The sequence below is a fragment of the Dermacentor andersoni genome, chromosome 9 (assembly GCF_023375885.2).
Source record: "Dermacentor andersoni chromosome 9, qqDerAnde1_hic_scaffold, whole genome shotgun sequence".
NCBI classification, from domain to species: Eukaryota; Metazoa; Arthropoda; class Arachnida; order Ixodida; family Ixodidae; genus Dermacentor; species Dermacentor andersoni.
In genome coordinates this window covers 13,835,366-13,850,792 of record NC_092822.1, presented here as the reverse complement: position 1 = coordinate 13,850,792, position 15,427 = coordinate 13,835,366, and the positions used below count along the sequence as shown (strand labels likewise).

General features: G+C 45.1%; 1 protein-coding gene across 3 annotated transcripts in view; it reads right to left on the bottom strand.

The window, feature by feature from the left end:
• Positions 1-15,427, bottom strand: part of LOC129383766 (uncharacterized) — a 644,189-nt gene that overhangs the window by 70,034 nt on the left and 558,728 nt on the right. For all 3 annotated transcript variants that reach the window (XM_055068539.2, XM_055068540.2, XM_055068538.2), the window contains exon 4: positions 2,633-2,680. The gene's annotated coding sequence lies outside the window, so the exon portion shown is untranslated. The remainder of the gene's footprint in view (positions 1-2,632; positions 2,681-15,427) is intronic.

Here is a 15,427-nt window from a genome sequence, read left to right as displayed (position 1 = left end):
ATTTTCATTGTCAAGCCCGGCGTGACGAAAGCGGTGACGTCAAAATTACCGAGGCTTACTCGGCAGCACTACCATTTATAGAAGTCGGCCCTAGTAGCATGACATCATGAAGCAGATTTGTACAGGTACACTCCAGTGCAGGAATTGTGCAATTTAGGTGGCCTTGTCTAGAACCACGAAAATTTGTATTCAGCGTATTGCATGAATTTTGAAGCTGTGACCGATAACTTGGGTTTGTGTGGCAAGTACTATAGTTCATTAAGGCAAAAGCCTTATGTCTCATCGTTCAGTGGACCTTAAAGTCCTTGAGCGAAAACGCGTCGGCGAGACGAAAGGTACAAAAACTATCATCAATGGCTCATACCCCGTGGCTCATACTAATGGCTCATACTGAGCGAAGTGGATCATTCTGGCCAGCTAAAGGCAATATATACGCAATTGTAAGGATGACTAAGCAAATTAGACTAATCGAATTAAGAGGATGAGTAAGTGAATTAAACTAACCGAATTAAAAGGATAAGCAAGCGAATTAAGAGGAGGAGTTAGAATACTAAGAGGAAGACTCAACGAATTAGAAGGAGGGATGACTAAGCGAAGTAAGATGATGACTCAACAAATTAAGGTGTCTGTCTAAGCGAATTAAGAGTATGAGAAAGCGATTTAAGAGGATGAGTAAGTGATTTAAGAGCGATGGCGAAGGGAAGTAGATTAAGTTAATTAAGGGGGATGTGTACGTCATGCGTCCGTAACGTGAAAGAAAGCGACAACATGCGAGCGCTGACTAAGCACGAATTAAATGGCAGGCTTAGTATAAAGAACGCAGGTGAGGCCCATCTGGAGTCGCATTGCTCCGCGTGTAGATGTGGGCCTGTATTTGATACAATGCATGTGACTGCGCAGAAGCAAGGAACAAAAATGTAACCTGCCTCATAGCGGAATCACAGCGGTTCAAGAAAGTTGGCGATACGTGTGCAAGGGAGGCGCCAATGCCGCTATACGATGCAAACCAATTTGGGACTCCTTCGCTCTGGACCTAGAGTTTCTTGCTAAATTTGCTAGTGGGAACTCTGGAGCTGCCTTCGTTCAGCTATCACAGGAATGGTGGTTACTACATTGGTTGCTTTGGTGTTCATGCTGGTGGTCGTCCTTGCTGCTTTGTTTTCTATGTTTTATCCTGCTTTATTGGCTTAAATTTCCAAGCTATCGTCCTTTATGGAACGCATAAGGTAGTAAGACAGAGCGCGCATACATAATCCCTAAGATTTGCGGCATTTCCGTATAACTGACATATTTGTTAAAAATTATTAGTTTGTAAAGTTACAGATTTGTTTGAAACCACGAGGAAGAAGTTGAGGCAAACCGACATACTATTCATCATTTCGACGCAGGATGAACCACTATGTTTGAAGTTTCCGTAGACCGTAGCGCCCGAGTTCAATCTAACAGGGCATACAAAATTGCATGGCCATGGCAACATTGTTTCTGTAGCACGTTGGCGTGCAATGTGGTTTTAATGTGACAGTGTGATAGGCTGACTTCCCTCATATTGCGGATATCCGTGCGACGAAATATAAGGGCCGACTCAGAAGGCTGTGCCTAAAAGCGGGGGAAGAATGCGAGAAACTGTTTGTAACCTATGCGCCAGATGTTTCAAGGAGCGACTTTGGCACGAGAGAAGCGCGCGTGCGATCGTGACTAAATGGTTAGATTACTGGACGGTTGCGCTGAAAGATCGACGTTCGATCCTCACGCATGTCTTTATTGAATTATGATCAGATTTCGCGCAATGTAGAGAAACCGTGCAGTAAACTCGAGGTTTGTTGAGTGCACGGGAGCACGTCGCGGTGTGCATGGAATCGGAAGTTTTCGAAGAGACGCGAGGTGTAGGAATCTAACATTGATAAATGAGCGCGCTTAATGGACCGCGTGCAGAGCGATATGTTCTGGGTGTCATTTTCGCTTATCATGTCTAGTGTCGTGAACTTGCGCATGCATGTATTTTCATGTGCGATGCGCGCCTTGCAATTAACTTGACCTTTTAGCTTCTGTAAGCGCCCTTTTTGAGTCGCCTTTCCTTTGTGTTCGGTCCCATTTATTCGTGCTGTAGGTAATCTTACGTCATACACGTGCGCTAGACCGTTTTACCAGTGACTGTGTCAATCTAAATGCTGTCGCAGTGTGGAGAGCATATGGCGTAATTTGATATGAACAGGAGGCTGAATTGCTAAAGCTATATCCATTGACAATGCAGGCTCATGGAAATAAGAAATCGCCAGACTTACCGTCCTGAAACGAAATTAAGGACGTATTACAAACATTCTCAGGAAAAGCCTGCCAAAGCAGATACTGAATTTAAAGATACTACCATCATCGGCGTCAGCATCTGTCACTACAGCTGCAGCGTGAAAAGCAAAACAAAACAGATGCAACATTAGTACATAAAAAAGGATAAAGAGTAAATTTTGCTTAATAACGCCCTAGCAAGTGAAGTGGGAAACAGCTATGCCAGGGGTGAAATCAAGATCAGCGGAACATGGGTGGCGATTCAGTGCACAAAATAACACAAATATAATAAATTATTTCGTATAATCTACTTGGGAGTGCCATCAAAAATGAGCGCTATAGTACTTACACGACACTTCCGACATCTGGGACACCTCGGACATCTGCGATTGCTCAGCTGAGGACCAAGAAAGAAAAGAAAATAAGGTTCATTTAGTTATTATACGCGGTTCTAATCTTTAAGTTTTACGAAATTGTTAAAAATTGCGTGTGGCAGACAGCATAGTTCGTGTCCATGAGCTGGGTTATTGAAAGTGGACTCTACTAGCATGAGAAATCGAAACACATATTGAACAAGCATTCTATATTTCGGTTAATTGTGTTACGGCACATATTAAAATTAAATAATTATAGCCAACGAGTTTGCACGAAGTATCCATCTCTTAAGTAAACAAGATGAAGGGGAAAAAAGGGACTCAAATTTTGTTAGTCAGTGCCAGATAAAAAATATACAAAGAAAGGCCAGGGAAAATTATTTGCTCTTCATTTCTGTGTAGAAATGAAGAAATGATAAGGTAAAGGGGGAAAACTGTATGGAAAAAAGCTTCTTTCAAGACTGCAATGACTACCACAGAATGATAGTGACAGAAGGACGATGAAGGCGTGACGAAGACGGTATGACGAGTATGTGAGGACGACCGTGACGACGTTGACTTGACGACGAATGGCGTGAAGACAATTGAAACGGGAAGCTGGAATGAAAACGGCATAGTTACTGCGACGGCGTTGCAGTGACGGAATGAACGCAAAAGAATGACGAAGGATGTATGACGACGGCGATATCATGATGGAATGACGATGACATGACTGACGGCGTGTTGACGGCGGTACGATGGTGATGAAATAACGGCGACAGAATTATAACGGCATGATGACGGCGACGTGATTACGAGCAAGTGACAATGTGACGCCTGATTGACGACGTCGGCAACACAACAGAGAAATTATTAGACCGAAATAAAGACGATGAAATGAGGACCGTGGAATGACTATGACGGTGTGATTGCGTTAGAGCTCACGTCCGCGCTTCGAGCGTCCCCAGCCGCCCCGGGCAACCTCGGTCCGCATTATATACGGTACCGTTTGCACTAAGCCAGTAGTGCAAACAACACGTTCGTAGATATATCCAGAAATGTATCCAGAAATGTATACGGTACCGTTTGCACTAAGCCAGTAGTGCAAGACAACACGTTCGTAGATATATCCAGAAATGTATCCACTGAGATGGGCACCGAAGCAGCAGCAGAAGCCGCGATAATTATGGAGGGCAGGTAGAAGCTTCGCTTTGAAATACAATTGTGCAGAGTAACCGTGGGGCACGTATGCCATGCATGTTTCGACGAGATTTTTCTGAGCTGCTATCGCGGGTTGAGTGATAAGTGCTGACGATTGATGTTCCCTGCAACGTTAAGTGCGGCGCTTGAGTGAATGGATCGTGTCGAACAGGGAAAATGGTGACCGATGTTGGACACCGTCTGACTGCACTCCTAGAAGGCAACTAATCGTCGAATAATTATCGCGAATTGGTTAAGTAGCAGTACACTTTCGTTAAACGTATTTCATATAGCAATTCTTTCGCGGGATTACACTTTTAAAAAGGTTTCTTCCCTTTGGGGCTAACCTTATCCACAAGCATCGTCATCTGCCTTGCTTGCATTTCCTTCCTCGAAAACTCAGCGCTCGCTACCCTCCTGTCATGAATGCTGTGTCACGCTGATAACGCGCAAGCATTTCGTGGGTTGGAACTACTGGGCTCGCAGTGCTAAACAAAAGAAATGCGGGCAAGACAGATTATTATTGTTGTGGGACAAGATAAGCCCCAAAGGGTTTAAACTTCTTAAAGAGTATGTTAGGAATGACCGACGTTCTTGATCGACAAGGTGTCAAGATGGCAGGACTATATTTAAAGGGGTTTGACGCCTTAAACTAAGAGGAATCTTCCGAAATAATTTTGACCACCTGGGCCTTTTTAGTATGCACTGAAATCGAAATAGACGTGTGTTTTTTGCATTTCGATTCATTGAAAGACCCTCGATCGCTTGGCGGACAAATCCTGGTTACGTGGGCAGCAGAATGGCACGGCCACTAAGCCTCCGAGGTGAATGATACGTGTTGTTTACTTTAACGTTCTGTAGCCCAAGGATTGGTACGAAAGCTCGAAATAACAGGCGAGTTGACCAGTAATGTGACGCACCTAGTTACCTCGAAGGCTACTGAGGGCTTTTGCGATTGGTTACGCGGGGACCGCTAATATGTCAGCAAAAGAAAATTTGGCGCTACCTATGAGTATTCGTGAAACAACAGATGCAGATACACGCCTAGGTGGAGAAGGATGGTCGCTTGGGAAATTGGTGTCATTATAGTTAGAATAAAAGGAACGCAGCAAGTGTTAGAAAGGCTTCGATTTTACTGACGCATGAACACTTAGCTTTCTTGATGTGTCGAGCTTCTGCAATGCTTTGCTACAACGCATAAACTTGATGCGCCCCTTATTTGATTTCTCGGCTGTCTTTTTGGACTATCTTTTATTTGATTCAGAATCTATGATTCTGTTTCTCCACCCACCACGACGATCCAGTGGCTATCGTGTTCTGCTGCTGCGCACGAGGTCACAGGTTAGATTCGTGGTCCCTGGAATCACATTTTGACGGCGGTTAAATGCAAGATCGCTCGTTTACTTACTGTTAACTGCAGCTTGCATGAAAGCGCAATACGTTTCGCGCTTTCACATAAGATGTTTCAACACCAGCTAGCTCATTCAGTAATTACTTAGGGGCACGTTGAAGATTTCCAGGTGGCCAAAATCAATCCGCAGCCCAGCACTATGGTGTCTCATAGCCCCAGCTTTGGTCTGGGACAAATCAATCAATTAGTCAATCAATCAAAATTCTGTTTCGCGGACAAAAATCAGAGGACGCCTGAGCCCTTCTGACGAGTTATGAATGCCAAAGCATTAATGCCCGATTGAACGCCGCTGAGTAGTCCAAGTTTTGCGCTGCGAGGAATGTTCTCGATTTTTTGCTGCTGGTTATATTTTCGAGTTTCGCGATTATATATTGGTGCAGGTTATTTTTTTACAGTTTCTAACTTAGCATGGTAAAGCTGGTTAAAGTAGCACTCGCGTTTCGTCTTGTAAGTTGCATCCCTTGTTACCACAATGAGTCTAGCAGGCCACGCCGGTTGCAGCAACTATTTCATATTCGGAATGCGAGTCCTGAGTTGTTTGCTCATTAGGAGTTGTGCGGAACTGAAGCCATTCACACGTGATGTGTCCCTTTAACTGAGTAAAGCCAGGTGTGGGTCACTCGATTTGCCAAGCAGTTCCTTCATTGTCCGAACCACTCTTTCAGCCTCGTTCGACTGAGGAAAGTGTGGGCCGCTGGTCACGAGGGTAAAAGCCTTAGGTTCTGGCAAACTTTTTGAATTCATGCGAGAAAAATGGTGGACCATTATCTGATTTCACGACTTCCGGGATACCGTTCCGATCAAATATGCTCTTAAGTACTTCGACGACCCTAGATGCTGTTGACGAACGTAAGGTAATAGCATCCGGGGAAGCGAAAGTAGTGATCCACAACAAGCAAACATGTTTGCCTTTTGCTGGGGAAGAGGTTCATACCAAGAACTTCCCATGGGAGACCCGGTAAAGTTGTGGAAATAAGTAGCTCTTCTGGATTTATGCGAGTATATGAATACCGCTCTCATCTGGCCACCACGACTCCTGAAATCCCCGCCACCACACGGAATCTCTAGCTTTCGCTTTTGTACCAGTTTACACCTTTATGGCGATTGTGCAGTAAATTCAGGATTGTAGGTCTCAAGAAGTGGGAACCACTATGCATGGGCCTGTGAGCAGAAGACCATCACAGACTGATTTTCATTGGCTACGACAGGATTCTTCGTTCAGTGCAATGACAGCTTCTTCTGAGGCCGAGCATGTTAGACGTATGATATTAGCGACGTACACTCCCAACCCATGCCTTGGACTTTCTCAATGTCTGCGAAATCAATGGCAAAGTTGAGATGCGTTGTTAAAAGCTTCTATTGCAAATAATTTCACCGTGTCCAGAGGAGATGAAACCTTGGGTGGTATCTTATAGAGAGCGTCTGCAGTTGCTAGTAGTTTGCGCGGAACATACTGCATGGTGAACTGGTAGTGCATAAGTTTCAGGGGGCAGTCTTTGGATACGTGAAGGAAGCATATCGAATTCCATTTTGCTCAACATCGGGACTAGTGGTTGATGATCCGTTTTCACAACGAAATTAATACCACGTTCGAACTCGTTGAATCTCCGTATTAGTCAAGAGAGTTTAGTAAATATGACAGACGACATCCTTGTCTTCGCTCGCGGCAGGAAAGAGCACGATGCCCGCTTGGAGCAAGTCCTCTCTCGCCTTTCCAAAGCCGGTGTAACTTTCAACCACGATAAGTGCCACTTTGGTGTATCAGAAGTGTCTTTCTTGGGTGTGGTCGTTACAGCTGACGGCATCAGACCCTATCCAGCCAAACTGTAGGCTATCAAGACTCTTGAAGCTCCGAAGGACGTTTCCCAACTTCACCGACTTCTCGGGGTGGTGAACCATCTATCCAGGTTTCTCCCCAACATAAACGGGATTACAGGTCCGCTACCTGGTCGTGGCTACCTGACCAGAAGTCAGCCTTCACCAAAATAAAACTGTTAGTGTCACTGAGTTGTATGGCGAAGTACCACGTTCTAGCCACCTGAACATACGACATGGTATCAGAAGTGCTCGAATGAATGCCTTCGTTCGCCTTCCTCTACTCAGATGATCTACGTGCCAGAAGAAGCCTTGGTAAACGAGCATAAGATTTCCGATTCCAAGTGGCTCGCTATTTCTCTTCGGCAACCCGATGCGTTCGACTTCACCAATGCTGCGTCTTGGCCAACGTGGAAAGCACGTTAAGACTACACAGCTGTCCCTGGAGTTTGCCACGCTTTAGCCGATGTGTAAGTACGCTCACTTTTATACTGTGTGGGTACGAAAGTTGTCCCATGCTACCCGATACTTTTTCGCTCTCTGCGGATGAACTGCTATTCTACGAGACCCTCGTCCAGCGTTTCACGAAGCACTTTGCTCACTCGGCTAACGAGTTCTATGAGTATTCTCGCTTTCACAAGCCTACTTAAGAATCAGACAAAAGCGTTGACGCTTACTACGCAGAACTATGCTCGGGCGTCTCGGGCGGAACAGATGTGTAGTAAACCTAAAAGACGCTCGTCTCTTGGATCAGCTGTGCCGTAACTCTAAGTTGACGCTAAAGGATGTTTGGACTCAAGCGTGTCATTGGGAAGACGTCGCCAAGGAAGAAGCTGCAAAAGAACTACAGAAAGTTCCACGTCAGTTCAACTAGACGCAGCCAAATTTCGCAAAGCCCCGCGACGCTTGGATGCCAGGAGGCTAGACGCGCCGTCCAGGACGTAACACTCCTGCGACGCTACTTGTTCTTTTTACGGACGTTCGCTGCACCCACGGAGTGGTTGCATCCACGCTCAGAATGCCCAGCACGCGCGTAGCTGTCCAATCACTGCAGAAATAAATGTCATTTCGCTGAGGTGTATCGTTCTCGCAAAGCAAAGCCGACGAAGCTTGCTATTATCTGCCTGGATACCGTCGTGGTGCCTGAGAACGCCAAGTACGTGTACGTCAAGGTAAACAATTATACTGCTTATCTTAAGGTCGACTATGTTGACAAAATTTCGGCAGTGCCAAAAGGTTTCCTTACAGTGCCTCTGTAGGAGGTCAACTGAGTCTAGTACTTGGATGGTAGGTCGCCCAGCTCATCTGCCAAGGAAAAACAAATGCCCAGCGACTGTATGTGGTGTAGTCTCTTTTCTACTCCACCATTAAGTTCCCCAGTACTACAAGCCCTTGAGGTCGACTGATTTCTTGGAGGCATAGCGACCCCTCAACTGCAGCATCATGCGGAACTGTTCAAAGGCCGCAGCATGCTGAAAGATGAGCACCAGCACAAAATTAAGCCTTGCACCGTAGAATTCTCACTTAGCGTTCCCAGATGAATCCCCACCCTTTTGCAGGTTACTGTTCGACAGGAACTGGACAGGATGAAAGCTGAATGAGTCATTCGTTGGGTTGATAAGCTGACTTCTTGGTGTAAAGGACTACAGTTCGAAAGTCCTCTGGTGGTTACCGACTTTGCGTCGACCTGATTAGTCTGAATCAAACTGCTTCGGGAGCGCCACATATTGCCAACCTTGAGCAAGTTCCTGTTCTTCTAGGCTACTCAAAAGTTTTCTCGATGCTTGATGTTACAGCCGGCGTTCACCAGGTAAAGCTCGCTACAGTCTCAGGAGCTAACGACTTTCGTCACGCCTTTTGGCTGATGCTGCTTCTGTCACCCGCCATATTGTGTCACATCAGCTCCAGAATCTTTTGAAAAACAAATGGCACGGATCCTCGATGGTCAAGAACATGTAGCAAACATGATAGACGACATCCTCGTCTACGGTCGCGAAAGGAAAGAGCATGATACCTGCTTAGAGCAAATCCTGCAGCGTAACCGGTGTCACTTGTCGGAGTTCTCACAGGAGAATCAGACGGTCCCTGAAACGTCTACAGACAACCTGGCTTGTTTCATCTGCAGATTCGACAGCGGACATTCGAAGCTCTGCATCAACTAGAGCACCAGAGGCCGCTGGTGGCTGCGAAGACGGCAGTGTTGTGCGGAGATGAAGTAGCCGCCGCGTAGTACTGCCTGTGCGTTCGAACTTGGTGCTACAAGAGCTACAAGTTCTTGAAGGAAAGTGTGGAATGTTGACGTGGTTCGAACACCGCGTGCGAAGAAGAGACACGTCTACCCCCTTGAGCGTCGCACCGTTAAGTGCTTCTATTGTCGCGTCGCAATTGCGGCCCTGACACAGGCGGCGCCACCAAACAGCTCATAGAAGCATAGGTGGCGACCACAACTGCTGTAGACTGGAATCATTTGGACGATATTGCTGCGCCGCATGCAACCGCTTTCCTGCGCGAGAAGAGACCGTGGAAGCAGCAGTGACCACCAAGGCCAGCGTCGCGTCGCCATATGTGCTCCGTCTAGGCGCGCTGGTGACGTGGTGTCGCGGCGATGCCCTCTACCCTTACGCAACACCTGGCGCACTATGGCGCCAGCAGGTCTTTTGATTCGCCCGCTCTGCTCCGCCGATGAGGCCTCGTGACGTGGCATCGCAGCCAGTGGGAATTTCGGTGCCGTTTCACTGCTACAGAAGCCGCCAGCCTTTTCGCTAAATGGACCATTTGATCATAGAATATAGAATATAATACACAGAATTATAGAATAAAGGATTAAACGCTGCTGTCTTAGTCCTTTCCGACCGTCCCTGTGCCGTTCGCACTCTTCACTGAGATGCCTAGGTTAAACAACAGACGCCACGTCAAGGTGACGAGAATATTGTGAACTTCCACTCACCCATGGTCGTTTGCAGTACGAGGTTTAGCTAGTTGAGAGATGCAACCGTCGTGGAAGGAAACCGGAGTTCTCGAAGAAGGTTGCCTACAGCTGTCAAGTGAACAGGAACCGTTGTCGGCAGGAAAACTGGTCTCGCACGTCCGTCGGCAGGGAATCCGAGAGAGAAATGCGGCTGAATGCGCCTCGTTTCACGTGGCTCGAGCGCCTCATGCGGCTCGTGGCGCCAACGATTCCCGCCTTGGCGATGGTTGTGGGAGCAAGAATGAGCGATTGAAGATGACGAAGCTATAACAGTTGTGCCTGGCTGCCGGAGTTTCCCGCGTGCAACACGTGGTGACTTTTTAAGGTGGCGCTGTCTCAGCCTCTGCCACCTGCTCCACGGGTGTTGCTTTTTGTCCAGTCAGCACCAGTTGATTACCCACTACCATAGAGTTTCTCACTACATTACCTAGAGGGAAATCTGGCGCTGCTGCGCTGTGGTATGCATGGGAATGCCGGTATATTGTGGATTCGGATTGGCATCGTTCTCGTAGAGACAGGACACCTTGAAGACGCGCTTGGCAAGTACCGTTCCGTCTGTCACAATGATTCATTTTCTACTAGAACAGCACGTGAAAAGTTGTTTTAGCTTTATTATTACGCGAAAACATGTTTTGTTTAACTATGAGAACTTGTTATTGTGTGTACGCCTACATGTTACGTAAAAAGTATCAGCGGGCCGCTAAAGTTGGAGGACAGACGACAAAGTTCGCGCTCGCTTTGAAACAGTTAGTCGTCTGTTCTTGCTTTCCTTCGCTTGGTCATGCATCGTGGGTGAGTAAAGATGTAATATGCGTGAATGGAAACATTTTATGAAGATTTTACTTTGAGAACGCGTTATTTGCGTAGCCATATCCACGTTTTAGACGAAGCCTCTTACAACACCAGCCAACACGAGCCTCGCAGACACATATCCCGTCATTCCCATGACGGCACGGTGCCCCCTTAAGAAACTCCCATAGACGGTGGCGCCAGATTACCCTCTAGGTGTTATAGTGGGAAACTCTATGCCCACTGCACACCAGCAGAGGCAAGAAGGAAGCCGGTGATGTAATTGGCTTGGCAGCACACCATAGGTGTGCTCCCTGAACGCCTCTACTCTACAGAAACATTAGAAGCGTTCAATTCGTTCGTCCTAACACATTTAGTTCTTAGTTTGGTGCGAGTGCCGGGACCCAAATACCTAATGCTAAACGAATCTTCTGATGAACTTGCAGCAGCATCACATCACCATCATTCGCTTTTATAACAGCGGCGCGATTAAAAAAATTCGCCACGGAGAATAACTTTCAGAAATCTTCATTGTCCGTGGCCGCCTCTGATTTTTTCGCATCTAAATTTTTCTTGGAACAATAAATGGTGCACCACTAGAAATGCTCAAGTGTCGCAAACAGGACTACGTTGTCTAATCCTCCCACTAAACGTTTTCGTCCATAGGTCTGGTATGGTAACATAGCCATTATGCCATTTATGCAATGAGAGTGAATCTCCAGGACATTTCTTTTACACGTGCCCTCGTTTTAAGGTTCAAAGAAAAACATTGTAGGAAAAACCATTACGTAAACTTCACCTGACGGCTGACGCGATGAGCCATTCTTTCCTTTGGTGCTACCGAAATGGGTTTTAGCCACAGGAAGTTGTTGTTCTTGTAGACTGTGACACGTGTGGCTCCTACACACGATGGGGGATTGGCCAAGAAAAGGGGGGTATATTCCAAATTAATATGGAGCATAAATTTCCTAATATATATGGGAATAGCACTGAATGGCGTAGAATTACCTGGTAAAATAAAATAAGGAAGGTCATATTGAATGAGTAATAATTATATTAAAAGTAAAAACAAGAAAAGAAAGAATTTAGCGGGGCATTTGTTTAGATTCTGTAAGAAATGTTTGGACAGCGAAGCATGCATTCCTGTGGCTGATTCCCAAAGTGGACGCCCCGAACTCTAGAATTGCAGGTTCTGTCAATTCCAGGCCAATTTTCCGAAAAGGTATTTCCAACAATCTTAACGCAGTAAAGCGGCGACAAGATAGACGAAAGTGCTGTATCGTCTCATCCTCATTAGAAAAAGAACAGAGGGAGGAGGGAACCAAACCCAACCTGTGTAAATAGAAATTTAGGGAGGGAATGCGGCAGCGTAATTTGGTGAGGCGGACCTCAAGCATCTTCGTGCAACAGGATTCACTATGCCAGGGAAATGCCAGGTGCTTATACTCTGGAGAAGCAGTCAAATGTGGGTTTGATAAGGCTAATCTAATTAATCGCATTCGAAATCTTGTCGCCGTGATCTGTGCTGTCACTGGTAGAATAGGAAGAACAGGGCCGGATAGTGATGCATTTGCCAGTGAATCGGCAGTTTCATTAAAAAACAAATTTTTTGGTCAGGCACCCTAATCAAATGAACTCATTGCACATGTGCAGGAACTAGTAAGTGGAATAGCTTTAGCATCGGTGACTCATTAGTAGCGGTAAGGCAAGAGCATACAGAAAGGGAGTCAGTAAGAATAGCAGCCGTTGTAATCATTTGGTCTAATTTACGTAAAGGTAGGATTACTGCTAAAAACTCGGCCAGAAAAGTAGGCACAAAATCAGGGAGTCTTAAAGAAAAAGACCAGTCGAGTGCAGGACAAGATATTCCAATGCCAGCTTTTTCTCGCACTGTAGGGCATCTGTTGCAATGATAATGTTTGTATCTAGGCTGCATAGGTGGTTTGCAACATGGCGTTTAAGATGCAGTAAGGGAGTAGTTACGCGTGGATTGGGAAAATGTCATCGAACCTCATCTGTGGGTAGTTTGAATGCGTACTATTAGGAAGCACATCGCGAATTTGCACATTTAGTGGTTCAAGTAATGTTTGCACAAATATAACCTGTGGTCTATGAAACCTGGGCCAATGATCAGGAATAAATATTTCTGTATCGGAGATGAAAATAAATTGAGGACGGCTTAATGGTGATTCATATAGCCCTAAGAAAGTTTGAACGGTCAGAAGGTGAAATCGGCATAAAATGGGTGGGATTCTTGCTTCCAGGTATAATACGGCATTTGCAACGTATGTTGGGGGGCCTAAGCACAGACGTAGTGCCTCTCGTTCTAACAAAACTAGCGGCCGTAGCTTGTATGATGGAACACATGAGAACAAAACACATCCAAATTCTAACACCCGATTTTATATACCATCAAGAGGGATTTTCTTGGCATACCTGTTCTGCGATTGCTCAACTTGCGTAAAATGCCCATTGTACGAGCTCCTTTTGTCGCAGTACATTCAATATGCGGCCGCCAGTAAAGATTTCCGTTGTAGATAACTCCAAGGTACTTGAGTGACTCTACTTGTGGGATATCTTCGAGATGATAGTTAAGCGACAAGTATACTGCGTCTTTAACGGGAAAAACAAGGATGGCACACTTATTAGCATTCAGGTTTAAGTGTAAGCTATCCAGCCAGCCTTCCAGTTCCCTTAGATACGACTGCAAAATTTTGTAAATAGAGTATATGTCACTAGCCATACCAAAAAAGGCAATGTAATCAGCATAAACATAGGTACTGACACCTGGGTGAACGGGGATTCTGCTCAGTAAAATATTAAATAATACTGGTGAAAGTGCCAATCCCTGAGGCACACCTCTTGTTTGCTTATGTTTACTAGAAGAATAGCCGCTTCGAAAACAATACAATAGAATTCCCTGTCTTTTAAAAATTCATGCACCCATGCTACAATATAGCCTGCAAAGCAATAGCTCTGTAACCAATTTGTTAAGATTGTATGTTCACTGCTGTCATAGGCTTTACATATATCTAAGGTAACTATAGCCGCGTATTGTTTTTTCTTGTCTGGCGATGTTAATGCGACTTTCAAGGTCTACCCCCCTGCGCATGCCATATTAAATAGCCAGATCGAAATCCAATTTGGCAAGGACTCAACAATTGATTTTCATCAATAAGCTCTATTATATGTCCGAAAAGTACTCTTTCAATAAGTTTCACTATGTTTGATGTCAACGCAATTGGTCTGATGTTGTCGATAGTATACGCTGCCCCTTGTTTTTTAAGTAACGGCATAATTTTGGCTATCTTCCATTCTTGTGGAATCCATGCATTACTAACAGTAGTTTAGCAACTTCAGAAGCTCACGTGGAGCTTCTTGAAAGAAAATCTTTAACACTGCATTTGTTATTCCGCCCGGGCCAGGCGCAGTAGTTAGTAACCGTAACGTAACCTGTGCTAGTTCCGAATAGGATATCTCTTTGTAGTTCGAGAATGCAGGAGTAAAAACAGAAGTTTGAAGGCGCGTTGCAAACCGGCTCTTCAGTCCTTTAGCCAATATCTCTAAGGATTCCTGCATTTCCTGTGAGGTATAGACGATTGGGTCTGCATTAACGCTCATTGGGAGTTTGTTTCTAAAACGAAGGTAATTACATAAAGCACGTTTGTTTTTAGATTTAGATAGATAATCGAAATGGTTTTTATCGTACTCATCTTTTGCGTGTTTAATAGAATGTTTGAAGGTTGCCGAAATAAATTGATAATCTTTCCAATTTTGTGGGCTCTGATTATGTAGAAGTTTTTTCTAAGCAGCTTTCCTTCTTAGATAAACTCGTGTGCACTCACTGTTCCACCAGGGACTAGATGAGGAACGCTTAGCTGTCTGAATTACAAATTAAGACTTTTGTCGGGACATCTGTAACGCTGAACAAATATCCAAGCCAATTACTTCGTCATTACTATTAGTTAGTGACGCAATGGTGGAGCGTAAGCAGTCTTTAAATTTTTTGCAATTCACAAATATGCTGCCTTGTCGTTCAACTGATGTTAAAGGGCATGCAATTTCAAAGTATACCGGGAGATGATCACTGTTTGTACAGAAATCAATCGTAGCCCAAGATGTCAGGGCGACACTTGTGCTAGAAAACGCCAAATCTAACACTGAGCGAGATTGTCCGCGGACAAATGTAGGTCCTCTGATATTAAGGCATGAAAGGTTTTTATCTATGGTCCAGTTCCACAGACGTGTCCCACATGAATCTGTTTTGTAACCCCATGACACGTGATGCGAGTTGAAGTCACCAGTAAGGATGACTTCATTTTTGCAGCTGGCAAGCGAACTATCCAATTGGTATGTACTGTGTACGCCCGCAGGGAAATAAGCATCTATAATTGAAAATGAACGGTAGCCTGGGATACTAAGGTGCACTGCCAAAATTTCACATTCCGGAGACATTAACTTGAAAGCTATTTTCGCCTTATGACAGAATTTAGGTAATAAAATCATTAAACCACCTCCTAGTGAAAGGCGATCTAATCGAAAAGATCGAAAATCTTTAAAATCAAAAATTTAAGTCTGTTGAAGCAGAAAAAAGGAACAAAAGTTCCA